Source organism: Tachyglossus aculeatus, chromosome 2, assembly GCF_015852505.1.
Source record: "Tachyglossus aculeatus isolate mTacAcu1 chromosome 2, mTacAcu1.pri, whole genome shotgun sequence".
Classification (NCBI taxonomy): Eukaryota; Metazoa; Chordata; class Mammalia; order Monotremata; family Tachyglossidae; genus Tachyglossus; species Tachyglossus aculeatus.
In genome coordinates, this window is record NC_052067.1 from 115,625,906 (window position 1) to 115,645,962 (window position 20,057).

The 20,057-nt window shown below is 40.9% G+C and overlaps 1 pseudogene; it reads right to left on the reverse strand.

The window, feature by feature from the left end:
• Window positions 1–10,756: 10,756 nt before the first annotated feature.
• On the reverse strand, window positions 10,757–18,092 carry LOC119942249 (annotated as a pseudogene).
• Window positions 18,093–20,057: the final 1,965 nt, after the last annotated feature.

Genomic DNA, 20,057 nt, shown 5'->3' on the forward strand with positions numbered 1-20,057 from the left:
TTGACTTTTAACTGTTTCAGTTCTGTCGGCGCTCTTTGTCCTCCTTAATAGGTGTGAGAGGGAGATAAGCAAACAACAGGCTGAGTTAGGTGTACAGAAGGGTAGGACTGATCAGAACATGTGAGAAAGGAAGCCAAATGATGTGCAAAGGGAGAGGGGGTCCAGAGAGGGGATTTATTTTCTGGGGTCTATTGGATGTAATCTCAGATGGAGATAATGGATCCTGGGCTAAATAAACAATAATTGCATGATTTTTCTCTGAAGATGATATGCTTTGTGGCCATTCAGAGCCAAGGATATGCTTGTAATGTTCTCTGAGCTAGTCCAATCCCATCTTCAGTTAGCTATCTGGCCATCCTGCTGTTGTGCTGTCTCAATCAATCATCAGTCAATTGTATTATTGGGTGCTTATTGTGTGCAGAGAACTGTACTAAGTCCATCCTTGGAAAAGTACAACATAACAGAGTTGGTAGAAACATTTGCTTCCCACTACAGTCTCAATGGGGAGACAGACATTAATGTAAATAAATAAATTACAGATATGTGCATCAGTTCTCTGGAGGGGTGAATAAAGGGGGAGGGTGAATAAAGGGTGCATATCCAAGCACAAGGGCAATACAAGTACAAGGGTAGTGGAAGACGAGGAAATGACAGCTTAGTTGGGGAAGGCCTCTTGGAGGAGAGGTATCTTCAGTGAGTTTTTGAAGGTGGGGAAAGTGATTGTCTCCCTGATATGAAGAGGTAGGACATTCTGGGCCAGATACAGAAAGTGGGCAAGAGATCAATGGTGAAATAAATGAGAAAAAGGTAGAATGAGGAGGTTGCCATTAGAGGAATAAATTGTGAAGTCTGGGTGGTATACAAAATCAAGGAGGTAAGGTGATTGAGTGCTTTAAGGATATAAAGGAGTTTCTTTTTGATACAGAGGTAAATGGGCAACCACTGGAGGTTCTTGAAGAGTGGGCAACATGGAAAAATGATCTGGGAAGCAGAGTGAAGTATCGACTGGAGTGGGAAGAGACAGGAGGCAAGGAAGTCAGCAGGGAGACTGATCCAGAAAGCAAGACAGAATAAGGTAAGTGCTTGGATTAATATGGTAGCAGTTCGTTGTAAACAGGGGATGTGTCTGTTATATTGTTATACCATACTCTCCTGAGAATTTAGTAGAGTGCTCTTCACACATTAACAATAAATACATTGATTTGTTGATTCATCTGATTGGATGTTTTAAAATCCCACACATCTCTTATCAAATATTATTTGTTTTCATGCACTGCAACACAGACTAACAGTTTGGGGGTGAAAAAAATAAACTAAAGACTCCAACAGCTTGCACAACAGATGTGAGTGTTGCATTCAACAACAATATAAAATGTAGATAAGTGTACAGTAGAGTCTGCTGCTACAGAGAGTGAAGTATTCTATCCCCCAGACACTGACTGCACCCATAAACCCAATCACCCCAACTTTCTCTACCTGCTACAACCACACAGCGGGACTTATCAAGCAAGTATGGATGGCTCTCTAGAAATCATCACTACTATGGAAAACAACCCAAAGCCTTGACCCTGGGATGTTGCATAATTCCTTCTCCTAACCCAAGGCATAGTTAAGTAGGCAAATCAGTCCACTGGCCACTCAATCACTGTTGAGGCAATGTCTTGGTTGCCTGAACAGGCCTACTTAGGAATTCACTGCTCATCCTGAAAAGGAAATGACTTAGAAAGGTGTCTCTAAAAATTCCTGCACCACCAATCTCAAAATGGACTCACTTGAGGACGTCATATGATGACCATAATTTTGCAGTGGAATGTCAAATAGAAACCCATGAATTAACAGAAAATGATTATGCAACATGTAATATCATGATAAAATATTAATGATGATGATGATAATAACAATAACAATATGGGTTAAGTGCACTTTACGTGCCTTCTAGACTGTAAGCACTTTGCATGGCTGGGAACATGACTACCATCTCTGTGGTACTTTATTCTCCCAAACAGTTAGTTTGGTGCTCTGTAAACAGTAAGTGCTCAATAAATATCACTGATTGGTTGATTGATTAATGAGACACAATCTCTGTCCCACATGGGATTCACAGTCCAAGTAGGAGGAAGAAGAGGTTTTTAATCCCCATTTTACATATTAGAGCTGAGAGCTCACCTCCTCCAGGAGGCCTTCCCAGACTGAGCCCCCTCCTTCCTCTCCCCCTCCTCCCCCTTCCCATTCCCCCGCCTTACCTCCTTCCCTTCCCCACAGCACCTGTATATATGTATATACGTTTGTACGTATTTATTACTTTATTTTACTTGTACATATTTATTCTACTTATTTTATTTTGTTAATATAATAATAATAATAATGGCATTTATTAAGCACTTACTATGTGCAAATCACTGTTCTAAGCGCGCGGGGGGGGGGCGGTTACAAGGTGATCAGGTTGTCCCACGGGGGGCTTACAGTCATTCTCCATTTTACAGATGAGGTAACTGAGGCACAGAGAAGTTAAGTGACTTGCCCAAAGTCACACAGCTGACAATTGGCGGAGCCGGGATTTGAACCCATGACCTCTGACTCCAAAGCCTGGGCTCTTTCCACTGAGCCACGCTGCTTCTCTGTCTCCCCGTTCTAGACTGTGAGCCCACTGTTGGGTAGGGACCGTCTCTATATGTTGCCAACTTGTACTTCCCAAGCACTTAGTACAGTGCTCTGCACACAGTAAGCTCTCAATAAATACGATTGAATGAATGAATGAATGATTATTGGGAAAATGACTAATAGAGAAGTTAAGTGATTGTGCAAGGTTACATGGCAGGAAAATGGCAGAGCCGGGATTAAAAACTAGGTCCTCTGACTCCCAAGTCCATGATCCTTTGATTAGGCCCCCCTGCTTATCATGTTACTGGGTGATCTCCAACAGAAGAATACCACTGGCAGTAAACTGCTGAAGATGAGTTAGCTATGCAGTACATGAATCCCATTTTTCCTCCAGGCAAAATATGACACAACAAATACGCTCCTTACAGTGTGAAGCATACAGGAAATGTCAAGGGAACAACAATGAAAGTTCTACATTGTGTACAGAAGCGATTTTACACCATCAGCAGACTTGGTTTCTCACAATTAAGGAAACTATATTGACCTGAGAATTTCACTAAGATAGGCTGTTATTTGACAGGCTGACTATTGGAGTTAGAATCTACAAAATAAAGACAAAGTGAGTCAAATAATTTCAGAGAAAGATGGATGGATAGGTACTGGAGCAGCTGCCTGGCCTGGGGAACAATCTGGGGAGGGGGCATTTCTGGAGCTACATCTTTGCAGAGATCAGCTTATCAAGAGGCAATCTTGTAAGCAAACATGAGTGGGGTATAGGGTAAATCCATTAATATAACAAGAGGCAATCTTGTAAGCCAACACGGGTGGGGCATAGGGTAAATCCATTAACATAGCAAGGATCTATCCTTAACTGCCAATAGTATGTCAGTGACATGTCAGATTTTCATTCATAGTCACCTGCAAGGGAAGGACTGTGCAGTTAATGTCTTTATCTTCATAATGGAAAGATTGCTATACATAAATACTCTTAGTAAGTGGTAATAATGATGATGTTAATGATGGCTAATAGATTTAATATTTAAGGTGCTAATACGCTATCTGCTGTGCGACCTTGGGCAAGTCACTTCATTTCTCTGGGCCTTAGTTCCCTCATCTATAAAATGGGGATAGAAACTGTGAGCCCCATGTTGGACAGGGATTGTGTCAACCTGATTTGCTTACATCTACCCCAAAGCTTAGTAAAGTGCCTGGCACATAGTAAACACTTAACAAATACCACAATTATAATTGTTATTACAGTTATTACTCCTCTGCATTAGGAAGAGTGGAAGGAGTAAGACCAAATTCTCTAGACTGGGTGAATCAACCTCATAAAAGCAGTCAATCAGTCAATCATATTTATGGAACACTTACTGTGTACCAAGCACTGTACTAAATGCTTGAGAGAGTACAACTTGAGTTGGTAAATATGTTCTCTGTCCACAACAAGTTTCCAAGTCTGAAGGCGGAGACAGACATAAATATAAATAAGTAAATTATGGCTGTGTACATAACTGCTGTTAATGCATTTGGTGCAATCAAAAGACCTTAGTTCTGGAATTGCTAAATATATTTTGCTGAATGGATAAATTTACCAAGATCCTTATGCTATTCCATGATGGAATGGTGGGTTGATTTTCTTAATAATAAAAAAAGATGAAAAGATCATAAGCAAGGGAATGCTTCCGTTGTTTCCTATAAGTTATAATTTGTTTGGCAGATGTTCAACCCTGCATATCCACCCACCTGATCACCATCTCCTAATTGCCTAATTTTAATTTGAAGTCCTACAGCCACCCACTCACTCTCATTTCCACCCACCCGGAAGCCTGGCTTTGCTCTAATTCTTCACCCTGCCTGTCCAGCTCTGTTCAATTGGTGTAGCTGATGCTCCTGCTCCCACCTGCTCCTTTAGGCTCAGGCATAATCCCTCTTTTAACCACTCTTTTGTGCCTAGTTCTCACTTTATTTCCATGGAAGGTCAATGTGGGATTCTCATGTTTCCCCAGTCCTCTAGAAATGCCTTACCAATGGCTTTAAATCATTCCATCATCTTAACCCATCCCATCTTTCTTTGGTGATTTCATACTACAACCCAGCCCACACTTTGCTACTCTAACACCAACCTACTACTCACTGTATTCTGATCTCGTCTAGGAGTAAGCTCTTCAACCACATCCTAACTCTGGCCAGGAACTCCCTCTCCCTTGACAGCCAACAGTCATTCTCCTTACCTTCAAAGTCTTCTTAAAAGCACATCTCCTCCAAGAGGCCTTCCCTTCAGTGTGGCTCAGTGGAAAGAGCCCAGGCTTTGGAGTCAGAGGTCATTGGTTCAAATCCCACCTCCGCCACTTGTCAGCTGTGTGACTTTGGGCAAGTAACTTAACTTCTCTGTGCCTCAGTTCCCTCATCTGTAAAAGGGGGGTGAAGACTGTGAGCCCCACGTGGGACAACCCAATCACCTTGTAACCTCCCCAGTGCTTAGAACAGTGCTTTGCACATAATAAGCACTTAATAAATGCCATCATTATTAAACCTTCATTTCCTCTACTATATTCATCCTACTCTCTTCCCCACAGCACTTATTTTCATATCTACAATTTTTTGAAATGTCTGTCTCCCTCTCTAGATTGTAAGCTCTTTAGAGGAATGGAACTCTGTTACATTGAACTCTCCCAAGCACTTAGTATTTGATTAATTGATGTGTACATGTCACATCAAATCAGACATTAGAGGCATGTGAGTTAAATTGCATGGAGAATAGTGTCAAGGACCATTTTATCTTAGTGGCCTAAAGCCCATGCAAAGGATTTCCACCATGAAGAGAAAAGCAACTGTCAAGTCCTGAGAAGAAGTATGGCCTAATGGATAGAACATGAGTCAGGGAGTCAGAAGGACCTGGGTTCTAATTCCAGCTCCACCACTCATCTATTGTGTGACCTTGGACAAGTCACTTTCATGATTAATTCACCCCACCCTCATCATACAAGCCCAATACACACCCTCATCACTTACGACTTTTATTCCTTATCTCAGACACTGTGTAAAAGTACATGCTGTACTTCCATATTTAGATATAAATTAATATGCACATTTAACAATTTAGCTATTTCATCCTGATACATTTGTAATTCCTTCTGTTCATTTCTTTGTTCTTCCTGTTCCTAATATTGATAAATCTTTTTTGTGTGTGTGCCTGTCCCCTTCGATAGATAATAATTTCCTGAAAGACAGGGTATATTGATCCTACTTCTGTTGTACTCTTAATATAAGTGCTTAGTATAATGCTTAGCACCCAGTAGACACTCAAGACATACCACTGACTACTTGATTGGGGCATCCCATCATTAGTACATATACCTCAATGGCATGTTGTGATTTGAGCATTTCCATTCTTAAACTTTCTCCCTCCATCCCACTGCCTTAGTTGGAATCCAGGGGGATTCCACAGGTTGGCAGTGGGGCAAATGCAAAAGCAAAGAACAAAGAGATGTAGTTGCTAATTGGGCTGACTCGTAGGTCAATTTGAGGCACAGATGAAGGTGCAGTCATAATGGAAAAATATCCTGTCTTCATGATCTCAGACAGCCTTTTGGTCTTGAATTGGAATGAAAGGGTATTTAGATCAAATTTCTACAATATCAGCTGGCAACCAGGTCAAGTATCATTGGCCATTTCAACGCAGGCAAGCTCCATTGGTATTTTTTTCAATATGTAGGCACAATCCTTATTTCCCTTAGTGGAACTTTTTCAAAGGAAGATCAAGAGAAATGTCTGGTGATTTAATATTTGAAAAATAATGTTCTATGCAGCTGTGCTTTTCATTGTATTAATGCTTTCTTGATCAGTATGCTAATCCTGATGAGGAGTGGGTAATCTCAACCCTTTCCAAAAGCAACTACTTTTATATCCCTTAATTAGAAAATATCCACTTGAATCATATTTCCCTGGAGTGTTGTAAACACTTTAACCCTTCAAAATTTACATGCCTTGATGAAACATATCCACATGCTTGATCGAATTGCCTTCATGATTTTCAATTTTCTCCTATTCTCATAGAAATATTAAGGCAGTGTTATTTTGCAAATTTTCAAAATTTTGACAATTCCTGATGTGGAGCAGTTTTGTAAGCATAGTGTGAATTCAGTAAGATGTATTGTTAAGAAAAAGTCAACTTCATCTATTCAATTTGAGGTGCTCAATTATGGAGCTATACCTGTATTATGGCAAAAAAGAACATTTAGAATTGGAATTGTTTTAGTATTAGATGTTTTAGGGATCACAATTGAAAATCAGATAGTTTAATGACTATATGATTTGGATATGATAACCTAGTCTTTAACAATTTTATTATTCTATTAACAAGAATTTAATATTCAAAGGTCAATCACCAATATCAGTTCCTTGATGTTTGGTCATTTAGCATCCAGTCATCAGAAAAACTAATTACTGACATTCAAAAGGTATGAAACTGGTGTAGCCACCTCTATTGGAGATGAGACAATAAAAATGAAGAAAATTTGGTTCAACTAGTATACAGCCTGGATCTGAGTTTCCCTCCAATGGATAGGAGAGAGCTATACTGTCAGAGCCTTGTTAGCCAAGGTCCAGTATAAATAAAATAATACCTTGAATTTGAATATCACTTTTTTCAAAATGACTACAATTGGTCTCATTTTGTTATTGTAGCATTCCTATGAGTATTATTCCCATTTTACAGATAAGGATAAAGAAGTTAAATTGATTGCGGTCACACAGCAGATCAGTAACAGAGCTAAAACGAGAGGTCACTCCTTACTAGAGCTCAGTCCTCTGACCTTTCCATTATATTTTACTGCAAAAAATAGTCAAACAATGAATGTAGTGGAAAGAATCAGTTGTAACAGTGAAAATCCTCGTAAAACAGAGGAAGGGAAAAAAAATTTCAGCAGGAAATCTAGATTAGACATGAAGCAAGAATTTGCTGGTTGTTGGGGTAACCAAAAATGGATCAGAATGATCAGAAGTATGTGGTGGAATCTTCCATAGTAGCACACCCTGCTGTAGTAGCTTACCAGTACTTCTTGACTCAACTTCCCCCAAGCTGAGGTGTTTTGTGGGGGAGGAAAGGGATATATATGGGTTTATGGTATTTGTTAAGTGCTTACTATGTGTCAAGCAATGTTCTAAGCACTGGGGTAGATACAAGTTTATCAGGTAAGATACAGTCCCTGTCCCACATAGGGCTCAGAGTTTAAGAAGGAGAGAGTAGGATTTTATCCCCATTTTATATTTGAGGAAACTGATAAACAGTGAAGTTAAGTGATTTGCCCAAGGTCACACAGCAAGCAATTAGCAGAGCCATATTTAGAACCCAGGCCCTCTGACACTCAGGCCCAAGCTCTTTCCACTACCTCTCATCTCATACAGGCCTTTACACCTTAGACCTACTTAATATTTGTTCACAGACAGACCTTTTAGTCCATACTGGAATTATTTTATAAATGCTTCTATATTAAAAAGAATGAGAACTTCAGAAATGAGAAATAGAATTTAAAAAATGATTCCCTTTGGTAAATTATGCATTTTCCTTTCCCGTCTTCAAAAAATCAACCCACTTGCTGTTTTATAGTTCAAGCCTAAGGCTTCATGTTCATTAAAATTCCCAAAGGTAGATTTATTCTGTACATTACAATCCAAATTTTCAAAAACTGAACAGCATTGTATCGGTGTCTTGACAATGATGAAATGTAGAATATTGACGTGGCACTTAGTGCAAATCAGAGTTACTTTGCTCTCCTCTGATTTTTCTGTTATTGCTTGCAAAACTCTTTCTATTTTGTAAAATAAATAACTCTCTTTTCTGTGAAGACTTCAGTGAACTTGATTCTTCTAAAAGTAGCTTTTATTTCTTTGAACTTAAAATTCAGGATAATTCTACTTGCCATTATCAGAATTAAACAGTATATTTTACAGCTTTTGCCAATCATGTAACCCTTTTTTAAAAGCTAAGGGGAAGTCATGGACTATTTTGTTAGATTCTGTTTCTGCCTTTTGACACTGGAGCTAGCTTTTAACTAGCTGAAGACAAATAGAAAAAAAAAATTGAAACACGATTAGCAATGTTACTGGATCATGGAAACTGAGCGTCCTTTCCTAGTAAATGTTTTTACATGTTTGTATGAAGGATCTTTGATTCCTTGTATTGTTAAAAAGAAGGAAAGGAAAGTGGCAAATTACTTTGTATCATAACCAGGTTGCATTGCTATTTATTATTTCAATTCTATGTAATTTTACCTTCTGCTTTATAGGACCAGTAATTGTTTATTTTCATGCCACAGATATCATTCAGAGTGTTCTGAAAAGGAGTATTAGAGCTGAAATTAATATGAACATTTACCTCATTTTATAGACAGTTGCTACATGAGCATTGCTCCTAATGTCAAACAAACAACTGACATCTAAAAATCAATGTGTATGTTTACATGTTCTTGATTTTACATTCTAGGAAAGAGGCAGTGAACCTCACACCTCTTCTCAGTGAGGAAAAATCAAATAACTTGCATCCAAAATACCAACCTGAAAACAAGTAAGCTGAGCTCTAGATTAGAACATTAAGAAAAACCTCAGATTAAAATTGTGTTTCTAATAAGAGCATATCAATTCATTAAGAAATAAAATGAAACTAGACCATCACAAAGAGTGCATGGCATTCCACTTAAAATAACAATCAGATAGTTATAGGTTTATACCAATTATATTATTTTGTGCCTGATTTCAACCAATCAGTGGTATTTATTGAGAGTTTACTGTTTGCAAAGCATTAAGCACTGTTTGGGAGAGTACAATAGAATACAAGACAATTTCACCAAAAACATTTCCCATGGGGTTCCATACTGAGAACCATCCAGGCCTGGAGCACACTGTTCCCGAGGAAGCTAAATTCCTTGATCTCAGGTTCTGGGGTACTCTGAAACTTTCCTGGAATTCAGAGGAACCCAGGAGTGAAGCAGCCTGCTGCATGCTTTGCAGCAATCATTGTAGATCTATTAACAATGGTAATAATAATAATAATAATGGCATTTATTAAGTGCTTACTATGTGCAAAATGGTAGACTATCCTGGTGCCATAGATTGGATTCTTTAGTGAAATTTTTAGGCATTATGTATTTTTTAGACATTAATTTTTTGTTGGAGCCTTGTGAAAATATACAGGCCTTCTTTTTAGACAGAATTGATCCCAAAGAATGAAAAGGGAAGTGGTGAGGTATTGCTGTATCACCTGCTGCTTGAGAACTGCATTTCCAAGATGGGGGTTCCATAAAGGATTATCATCATTTTCAAATACCACTTGTTTATCTGGTGAAGTCCTTCAAGACAATCATGTAAGATGCCACCTCATCCATTCTCACATTGTTTTAAATGAGTTTAGGACAAATTGCCTAAGGTATGTTTGATTGGATTACAGCTGTGCTTGGCTGCCACTACCTGATAAATAATAATAATATTGGCATTTAATAAGTGCTTATTATGTGCAAAGCACTGTTCTAAGCACTGGGGATGTTACAAAGTGATCAGGTTGTGCCACGGGGTGTGCTCACAGTCTTCATCCCCATTTGACAGATGAGGGAACTGAGGCACAGAGAAGTGAAGTGACCTGCCCAAAGTCACCCAGCTGACAACTGCTGGAGCCGGGACTTGAACCCAGGACCTCTGGCTCCAAAACCCGGGCTCTTTCCACTGAGCCATGCTGCTTCTCTTGGGGATTAAAATGGGGATTAAGACCATGAGCCCCACGTGGGACAAACTGATTACCTTGTATCTGCCTCAGAGCTTAGAACAGTGCTCGGCGTATAGCAAGCGCTTAACAAATATCACAATTATAATTATTATCATTAAGTGAAGTGACTTGCCCAAGGTCACACAGCTGACAGGTGGCAGAGGCAGGATTAGAAGCCAGGATTCGCTAACTCCCAGGACCCTTGCTCTATCCACTAGGCCACGTTGCATCTCCTCACCCCTCCGGTGGCTGATAGAAAAGGGAGACGGGGAGACAGGGAGCCGACAACAGAAACTGTGTGTGGGGGGTGTGGGGGAGCAGCTGGCAGTGAACCCCCCCGGCCCAGGGAGGGAGATGAGGGTGGGGGGTTGTGGAGCTTGGCCGGGGCACCAGAGCTCAGGGGTCCAGGAGGGGAAGGTGCAGTTTGAGGATCTCCTCCGCACGTTGCAAGTACTCGGCCATCTTTCTCTTCACCCCTTTGCGGCAGGAGCGGGACGGGTCAGTGTCTTTGGAGAGAGGGTCGAAGAGGAGCCCGGCTCCTCCTCGGCCCCTCTGCAGTCAAACAGCAGATCCAGGGCCTCCTGGGCAGGGCTGGACAGGTGGTAGTTCCTCCGACTCATCATCCTCCTCGCTCTCTCCCATGCCCCAGCTCTCTGAGGGGAAAGGCTGGAGGGGAGGGGGCTCTTCGGGGGGCGGCATGGGAATCGGTGGAGAGGGGAGGATGTACAGGTCACTGGGAACGTTGGGCCGAGTCACCTCCCCACCCCGGAAGAACTCCTTGAGCTGGGAGGCTGTTGTTGAGAGTGAGGATGTGTACCATTAAGTGTAGCATGTCCTCTGCCCCTTCCTCCGTTCCTCAATCACCTCCACCCACTTGAAGAGGATGATTTATGACTAGCTAATGAACTACATCCTCTGATTGGTTCTTGCAGATGGAATCTGATTCATTTGGAAGATCATTTGGAACAGGATATGTAGGGAAGGAGGAAGGGAAATCTGGGTATTTCCCCCATGAGCCTCAAACACCTCCGCAAGGCTCACAATGCTGCAACCTGGCTCTTCAGTGGGATGTTATGTCTGCTGTCATAAATCCCCCAAGGCCACTACCGCTCTCCTAGGAGAGAGAGAAGGGGTGGATAGGGTGGGGAGACATGGAGTGGCTGGGGGAAGAACACGGAGTACAGAATGTCCCACCTCTCTCTTCCCTAGCCCTGCCATCTTGTCACAAGGCCAGCGATTACACAAATTATACCATTTAGACAATGGAAGAGTTGCTAAAATGACTACGTGACAAATGGATCAATCATATTTATTGAGCACTCACTTTGTTCAGAGCTTGGGGGAGTACAATATGAAAAAGTTGGTAGACACATGCCCTACTCACATGAAAGGAGTTCACCTGGTAAATGGGCTGTAGTTAAAAAAAGAGACAAATCCTTCATGGAACCATTTAAACTATGTTAGTTACTTGCCTAGTAAGGGATGAGCAAGGGAAGAGGGAGTGGGGTATTCCGGTGAACCTGACTTCTACCCCTCCCCAAGGGGCCTCTCTCTTCCTCTCCACCGACTCTGGAGCCCATCTCTTTCTCCTCTCTGTTCCATAGAAGGGCAGCAGCTGTGGAACAAGAGATTATAGAAGGGAATGCTCTGGGCAGGCATCAAAAGCCATGATGACAGAGCCACTCTGATTTTCCTCCACCTCCTCTTTGTTCAGCATGGAAGCATCAGACAAGACCCCCATCCTGTTCCCACCAGGAGCCAGGATGTAGTGTTGTGGGCAGGGAAGAAAATAGGGTAAATCAGGGTTTTTCACAGAGATTCATGTGAAAACAGGAGAAACAGTTATCAGGAAGGGTCCAGCCACCTTCCTGGACATCACCAATTTACCCTCTTTTTTTTTGGAACTGGGAACTTGGAGATTGCAGCTACCAGCACCCAGGCATACCTATAATCCAGTCAAAAGTACATTAGCCAATAGGCTTCTATTTATTAAAATTTTATGGGAATGAGACATCTAACTAGAGAGGAAGAGCCTCTAAATAAAGGAGAGGGTACTTTTGCTGCCTCTTGTCCAGCCTTCTGCATCAAACCTGAGCAGATTGGGTAGAATTCCTGTTCTACATGCTGTTGTGAGTACACATACTCAAAACTTTGGAAATTCATGGTATTCATAGTAATTTGCATAGGTATCAAAGCCTCTATACTCACACTCAGAATTTTGAATACACACGCTCAGAACTTCAAATATTGAATGAAATTATGTTATAATGATATTATACATAGCATACACTATTATAACTCATTATAACTTGTTATAATAATAACAATTTCTACTTGTTAAGCCCTTACTATGAGCCATGCACTGGTCTAAGTGCTGGGTCAGATACAAGTTAATCAGGTTGATAGTCTCTGTCCCACATGGGGTTCACGGTCCCAGAAGGAGGGAGTAGGATTAATCCCCATTTTACAGATGAGGAAACTGGGGCACAGAGAAGTTAAGTGACTTGCCCAAGATCACACAGCAGACACGTGGCAGTGCCAGAATTGGAACACACATCCTCAACTCCCAGGCTTGTGATCTTGCCTCTAGGCTATCTTGCTTGTGATAATTTGCACATGTATCACATTTGGAGCATTTGTTTTGAATGTAGCTTTCCCTTTTTTATTTCCTTTGTACTAAACTAACTTCAGTTTTTGATTTCTGAGTTTTAGAGATACATTTTGAGGTCCCATAAATTTCTCTCTGTTAGCCAGCCCTTCCTGTATGCTTCATTGATAGTAATTGCAATCTTGTGGCTTGGAACATTGATCAGGGACATGTTAAAGGACTTTGAGCATAACCTACTTTTTCTTGCTTCAGTGTGAAATGAGATGCTGCAAGACAGCTTTGTCAATATAAGATCCCAAGTCACTAAGGAAAGCTGTTGGCAAGATAAAGGATTTGTTTAATTCCAAAGCACTCTTACTGAAAGTTGAACTTGTATGTAGAAGTTGTCTAAGTTAAAAGTCATATATTTTGGGATCCAATGTACATTTTGTTCAAACACGTGTATAGTCAATCAAAATGAATTTGTTTTTCTTTCAAGGCATTGAAGCCTACTTCATCACTGTAATGAGGTCATAATTGAATTTAATTAATTTTACATGATTATGCTGAGGTTTTTTAAATTATTTTGGTTGAACTAATAAATGTAAATAACACCGATGAGTGAATGATTCCTGCATTCTTACCAAATGGCCCAGGCAGCCAGGTTCAGTTGTAACTTAATCCATTAAAGAGCAATTTTGCTTGAAATCCCCAGAATGTTTTAACGGTTACCAGTAAAGGAACATTGTAACCCTAAGTCAAAAAAAAAAAGGAAAAAAACTGTTGAAATGAAAAAATGGAATAAACTCATTAAATAAGTGAGAACAGTCATACAGAAGACCACAGAAGGGGAAAAAAACCAATTAGTCATTCTTGTTACAGCTGTGTAAAATGGTGCCCATTAAATACACATTACTATTAGGTGACTGTTATCATGGAAGGCACTCTGGAAAAGCTGATTGCTTTGCTCAAACTTGAGGTCATGGGACACAGGGTAGAATGCTATTCTATGAAGTTGAGTCAGTTCTGGTGCTCATCAAAAAACTCAGATGTTGGGTTGAACCATATTCTTGGGTGTTGCCTAGGCTGGCTCCACATTGTCAAAGACATGAACCAAGCAAGCTGGATCCTTCGGGTGCCCCCCAAACTGTACTGGCTTCACCAGGATCTCTCTGGACCAAAGGCAATCTTGAGAAGTTAGGGCAGGATTATTTGATCTTGCTGGTAAGAAGTTAAGAATTTGATGAGGGCATGTACTGAAGATTTATGTGTATCTGAGAGATTTCATGTGTATTCAAGGGATTTGACTATCTTGCTGGTTCAATCTCTCATCCTGTCCCAACTGGATTACTGCACCAGCCTCCTTTCTGATCTCCCATCCTCTTGTCTCTCCCTGCTTCAGTCTACACTTCACTCTGCTGCCTGGATTATCTTTGTACAGAAACACTCTGGGCATGTCACTCCCCTCCTCAAAAATCTCCAGTGGTTGCCTAGCAACATTCGAATCAAGCAAAAACTTCACTCTTGACTTCAAAGCTCTCCATCACTTCGCCCCCTCCTAACCTCACCTCCCTTCTCTCCTTCTACAGCCCAGCCCGCACACTCTGCTCCTTTGCCACTAACCTTCTCACTGTGCCTCGTTCTTGCCTGTCCCACCATCGACACCTAGCCCACGTCCTACCTCTGGCCTGGAATGCCCTCCCTCCACACATCTGCCAAACTAGCTCTCTTCCTCCCTTCAAAGCCCTACTGAGAGCTCACCTTCTCCAAGAGGCCTTCCCAGACAGAGCCCCCGCTTTTCCTCTCCTCCTTCTCCTCGCCTCCCTCCCTCCCCTGCCCTACCCCCTTCCCCTTTCCCACAGCACTCGTGTATATTTGTACATATGTATTACTCTATTTTATTCATGATGTGTATATAGCTATAATTCTATTTATTTTGATGGTATTGACACCTGTCTACTTGTTTTGTTTTGTTATCTGTCTCCCCCTTCTAGACTGTGAGCCCATTGTTGGGTAGGGACCATGACTATATGTTGCTGATTTGTACTTCCCAAGCGCTTAGTACAGTGATCTGCTTACAGTAAGCACTCAATAAATATGATTGAATGAATGAATTTCAATCCTGTGAACTCTTATATGAAGAAAGCTGTTGAATTCACCTAGGTCTTCTATGTTAGCATTTTAGAGAATGTGAATGAATTGCTTTTCTCCCTTACAATGAAAATTGGATGATGACCCTTTTTCTAGGGCTCACAGTTTACCTTCAAAATGTGTTCAGAGCGGTAATCATATTTATGTAAGCATTCACTTAAAAGAGTACTGAAAAGCAGATAATACTTGCCACTGGAAGATATTTTATTAAAACCTCCAACAAAGAGCAATAACCCACTTACTCTGTAACTGTGTTGGCCTAATCTAGACTCTGGTCAGGAAGTTTCTGAGGCATCATATTGAACCAAATGTCTATGGAATATGCTTGAGCTTTCCCACAGAGATGACAACAATCAAAAATGTTGAGTTATTTTTCTTTAGAAGTAGAAAATCAATGTGTTGAAACTCCCAGATTTCTGGCTTCACAAGCTTTTCATTGAGAATCACTGGAAGAAAAAAAGGGTGGAGATCATCCACAAGCTTAAAAGAAGAAAACCTAACAAAAACATGAATAAGGATATCAAAAATCAGAATGATTCTCCTTAAAGCCTACTTTTTTATTATTTCATTACATTAAAATCCTCTACCAAGTACCATTATTCCACATGATTAGATGCCTACTTCTGCTGATGCAGTAATTGAAGGATGTCATTGGTAATCAGAATGTGCACTAAAATTATGGATTATTACAGTAGGAAATGTTACAAAGGAAATTTGTTTTTAGATTATTTTGTATCCTTTTCATGTGGTGATTCTTTTTTTATCAAGCATATTCTTTCTTCTGAACACCAGTCATGTTTACTGAGTACTTACTGTGTGTTGAGCACCGTACTAAACTCTTGGGAGAGTACAATATAATAGACTTGGTAGACCCTTTCCCTGTCTACAATGAGCTTACAGTATAGATGGGGAGACAGACATTAATAAAAATAAATAAATTGCCAATTTGTCCTAAGTGCTGTGAGGCTGAGGTCGGGGGAGAGAATAAAGGGAGCAAATCAGGATGATACAGAAGGAGTGGGAGAAGTGGAAATCAGGGCCTATTTTAAGGGAAGGCCTCTTGAAGGAGATGTGCCTTCAATAATGCTTTGAATGTGGGGAGAGTAATTGTAGGCTACGAAGAGGGAGTGTGTTCCAAGCCAGAGACAGGATGTGGGCTAGAGTTTGGTGGTGAGATAGATGAGACTGGGGTACAGAGAGTAGGTTGGAACCAGAGGAGCAAAGTGTGGGGGCTGGGTTGTAATAGGAAAGCATCAAGGTGAGGTAGGAGAGGGCAAGGTGATTGAGTGCTCTAAAACCAATGGCAAGATATTCCTGTTTGAAGCACAGATGTATGGGCAAACACTGGAGGTTCTTAAGGAGTGGGGGAAATATGGGCTGAATGTTTTTGTAGGAAAATGGTCCGGCAGCAGATTGAAGTATGGGCTGTCATGGGGAGAGACAGGAGGCAGGGAGGTCAGCTAGGACTGACAAAGTAATCAAGGTGGGATAGGATAATTGCTTGGATTAACATGGTAGTAGTTTGGATGGAGAGGAAAGGACAGATTTTAGCGATGTTGTGAAAGTTGAACTGACAGGATTTAGTGACATTGAATATGTGCTTTGAATGAGAGAGATGAGTCAAGGATAATGCCAAGGTTATCGGCTTCTGAGAAAGGAAGAATGGAGGTCCTATATACAGTGATGAGAAAATCAGGTGGGGAATTGTTTGTGAAAGGGAGCAGTTAATCTGTTGTGGAGACTAACCTACCCTGCATAATCACTCTAACCAGGAAAAAATTGAGAGGAGTAGAGTACAGGAATCATGAGTAACGTTTTCTGGTGTCTGTCATAACATTGGATTGTGAAATGATACAAAAATGTAGGTATTCTCTTTAGCAATGGGGCCAAAGGAGTTCCTCATTAAGGTTAAGGTATATTTCATTTTTTAAAATTGCACTGGAGTTCATATCGTCCCTAAAACCAGAATAGTCATCAGTTTTTTGGTGAACAGGACAATGGTTTCAGAAGTTTGAATACTGCCAACTGGGGACAGCAGAGTCTAATGACAGTACTCTGTTTCCCCCTTAATGTCTTCAAACCCAGGTTATTCAGTTTCCTGGATTTCATAGAATACTGGTGTAGGAAGGGACCTTGAGACTTTATTTAATCTCATATTGCAAACCCTTATCATCTTAAAAATTCAAAGGAGGAATCTGCCAAGCCTCCCATGGCAACATACTTCGGTGTCTCCCAATCAAATTTTTATTGTCAAATAGAGATGGGGATTTGTTAGACTCTGAGATGATTTATCTTTGGTTTACAAGGTACAGAAATGGTGCTCGTTGGCATGAAAAAGAATCCTGACAAATTAGTTGGCCCCAAGGACGTTGTAAAATTAAAAATAAATCAACTTACGTTCATCTGGTTGATTGGACCAGCTAAATGTGCAAAGAGCAATTGATCTAAACTAGATTGGGTGATAGGATGTTTATTCCAGTAATCTCATTGTCTGAAGAAGATTGCTCCCTAGGCAAACACTACCACAAATCCCAGGGCCCTCAAGAGTTTAGGAAAGAGATGGTTTTAGTTCATAAGCACCCTGGAGGCCCAGGATTCCTGGTATAAGATAAATAATAACAATAATGATGGCATTTATTAAGCACTTACTATGTGCAAAGCACTGTTCTAAGTGCTGGGGAGGATACAAGATTATCAGGTTGTCCCACGTGGGGCTCACAGTCTTCATCCCCATTTTACAGATGAAGTAACTGAGGCACAGAGAAGTTAAGTGACTTACCCTTCTAAAGCTCTCTGGGCAAGTCTTTTTTTTGACTTTAGCTCTCCCTCTAATCTTTCCAAGGATCTAAATGTTGTAGGTCTGTCAGAGAAGTAACTGTCCTGGTAAGATATTTTAACTGCATCATTGAGTAGTTTATAGTCAGTCGCTGGGTTATTTGTATCAGCAAGGTCGGTGTTGCATGTTACTAAGAGTCTGGTACATGTACCATTCATTTGAGACTCTTGTTAGCTTCAGTGCTGACTTTGTAGAAACCCAGGAGTTAGTCCTAGGAAAGAAATGTGAAATTCCTCTCCATTAAATTTTAGTTCTTGCCTTCCCTCTGAGTCTATTTTATGAGATAGGAATGGTGAATGCTTTCTAGTTTCTCATTAGTTTCTGATACCAGCCATATGCTGTATAACGTTGTTCCATTTATAGCTCTGTACCCTGTGTTCCATGTACTTGTGCAACAAAACAGGATTGAAGACTACCCTGAGCTTAGTAGAGCTCAGTAAATACAATTGTAACATTATTACCATGGATTGCAGATCACCTTTCTTCCAGAGCTCAGGGACTTCACATTAATTATTCCATTTTATCTACATTCCTAAATAGAAGGTAGAGGGAAGCATTATTTTCACATCTTATCATATTAAATGCATTTTATAAAATAAATGAAAAAATTAGATTCTGGAAATACTTATCTGTAATGTTGTGGAGCCCTATTCTCCCTTTTAGAAAGAGAAAAACAGGACAGCTCTAAACTGGAGACTGTCTTCTATGAATTTATGTGAGACGTGGATAAGTTGCAGTGTAGCACAGTTCAGGACAGGTAGATAAGTCGCAACATTGCAGTGTTCAGGAAGGGTATATCATCTCCGCACCCGAAGAAACACTGGCCTCCAGCAGCCCAGATTCAATTCTAGGGCCAAAACCCTACACTCAGCTAAAGATCCTGGACTACAATCAGTATCTCTCAAGTCCAACCCAACATACTTGTCACTGAATCACAGTAATCTAAAATATAGGTATTTGTCAGAGATGAGAGGTATGTCAATGGCTAAAAGTTAAAATTTGAGTTTCCACACATGGACCCAGGCAGGGAGATTTCAACAACTAGGAGTATGGGCATTTTGAATGTGTCAGTTATCTTCCCTGTTCTGTGCCTGCTTCTCTTCACTTTTACCAGATCCTCCATGAGTCTAAAAATAGTCTGGGATGTGACAGGGAAGGGAGGGTGTTCATAGGCTGTGTGCCCTACATGTAATGGAGACTGTGTCTAACCTGACTATTTTGTACTTATCCTAGCACTTAGAATAGTGTTTGGCACATAGTAAGCACTTAAATACCAGAATTATTATTATTATTATGTACTCTGGGGTTGAGGGAAGTGTGAATAAAGCGTACAAATCTAAGTGCAAGGTTGATGCAGAGGAATGGGAGAAGGGGAAATGAAAGCTTAGACAGGGAAGCTTTTTGGAGGAGATAAGCTTTCAGTAAAGCTTTGAAAGTGGGGAGAATGATCATGTTTTTTTGCAGGCATTGCAGGCTGGAGGCAGGATGTAGGTAAGGGGTCAGCAGTGAGATGGATGGGACTGAAGGATAGTAAGTAGATTAGCATTAGAGGAGTGAAGTGTGCAGGTTGGGTTGTAGTAGGAAATCAGGGAGGTATGGTAAGAGGAGCAGCGTGGCTCAGTGGAAAGAGCCCGGGCTTTGGAGTCAGAGGTCATGGGTTCAAATTCCGGTTCCGCCTCTTGTCAGCTGTGTGACTTTGGGCAAGTCACTTAACTTCTCTGCGCCTCAGTTACCTCATCTGTAAAATGGGGATTAAGACTGTGAGCCCCCCGTGGGACAACATGATCACCTTGTAAGCTCCTCAGCGCTTAGAACAGTGCTTTGCACATAGTAAACGCTTAATAAATGCTATTATAAAAATAAGAGGGGGTAAGGAATTGAACACTTTAAAGCCAATGATAAGAAGCTTCTGTTCGATGGTGAGGTGGATGGGCATCTGCTGGAGGTTCTTGAGGAGGGAGGAAACATAGATTGAACGTTTATCCTATCCAGCCTTGATAGGATAAGTGCTTGGATTAACATGGAAGCAGTTTGGATGGAGGGGAATGGGAGGAATTTAGAAATGCTGTGAAGGCTGATACCGAATTTATCAGGAAGGTACGTGTGTGTAGAGGGGGGAACTC